Here is a 1,807-nt window from a genome sequence, read left to right as displayed (position 1 = left end):
ATATATATATATATAGATATATACGTATCTATATTGATATATGATAAACTACAATAACAGAATGGGCGCAGGATGCTTAACCCATGCACAGAGGGAGTTCCCATGTTTTAGCATTTCGGCAAAAAAGACCAGACTTAAATATTAGAACTCGGGTCGATTTGATCGACTAAACACTTTATAATGGTACCCCAGCATGGCCGCAGTCTAATGAGTAAAAGAGTAACTAAAGAATAAAACCTAAGATTTTACCGCGAAAAAAGAAACTGGTGAATTCTTCAGTTTGTATCATGATGATATCAGAGTGAAAGAAGTGTTTTTACTTGAGAATTAGAACTCTCTTGCATGGGGTAAGCATCTTGCGCCCATTAGGTGACTGTAAGCAAACAGAAGTTAACAATTGCTAACGACAACGAAGAGAAACGGCTGAACGAGAGCATAACAAAATATATATCGAATATTAATAACACGTTTAGTTTTTGTGTAGGATATATATGTACTAAAACAACAGCAGAAAATTTAGCGTCACTTGGGGAACAGCAACGCATGCCACAGACGCGCGTACACTTAGTCCTCAGGGAGAATCTGACATGGCTGGTCCTTTGAAATACAGGCACGACTCATTTTTGCCAGCTGAGTGGACTGGAGCAACGTGAAATAAAGTGTCTTGCTAAAAGACACAACGCATCGCCGGGAATTGAACTCTCCACCTTAAGATCGTGAGACGAATGCCCTAACCACTGAGCCACGCGCCTTAATCACATATGTAACACGTCCAGTGACATACCAGACGTAGGTATCAAATAACACCACCAGGCATGGTATATCAGATATATACCATGCCTGGTGGTGTTTCGGAGATGGATATCATATAATATCAGCAGGCATACGTCACCCACATAACACGTCTGTTGGTTTATTCGCTTCAATTCAGATGTGGGAAATGTTCTCCTATTCTCAGCAAAATAAATAACACCGTCATTTCTCTCTTTCATCAACGAATTACAAACATGCATACGCGTGCGCGCGCGTATGTATAATCATACATGTGTGTATGTGTGTATACACACACACACACATATATATAAATCTATATATATATATATATATATACACATATGCGTACACATACACATATATGCATATGTATGCATTTCTATTCATGCATACGTGCATAAATATATGGGTATATACATACATACATACATACATACATATATATATATATATATATATATATATATATATACAATACATATGCATATATAATTATAGACGCATGCGTATATATCATATACATATGTAGATGTGTGTGTGAGTGTCTGTGTTATTGTAATCATATGATATGAGAAGAGAGGTCTTTGTTGAAGACAGACGTGTATATCCAGTTTCCTCATCAAACACACACACACAGACACACACACACTTCGTTGTCAGTAGACATGTCTATACTGATGTCGTGGCAGTGCAGATTTTTGAGAGTGTATTATGAGTGTGTCAACATATGAATATATGATTATATAATAAATACCTCGCCTCACTCTACCCGAGCTATTGAGCTCTCTATATCAGATAAGGTTTCAAATATGTCAACTACATAGAAATATATTTTACGACTCTTATATTACGACACACCCCACACCCAGGTATAGAATGTTTGAAATGGTGTACAGTTTTTCGATATTAAGAAAAAGATGGTTGTTAAAATTTCGGATAACTATTTATTTAACGCTTTTTTCTCGTTTCAGAGATTCATCAAGGTTGGGGTTTTTTACCGAAAATTTATGCCTTTATATATATATATATATAT

This window comes from Octopus bimaculoides, chromosome 3 (genome assembly GCF_001194135.2).
Source record: "Octopus bimaculoides isolate UCB-OBI-ISO-001 chromosome 3, ASM119413v2, whole genome shotgun sequence".
NCBI lineage: Eukaryota > Metazoa > Mollusca > Cephalopoda > Octopoda > Octopodidae > Octopus > Octopus bimaculoides.
The sequence above is the reverse complement of the archived record's forward strand: the minus strand, read 5'-3'. Positions refer to the sequence as shown.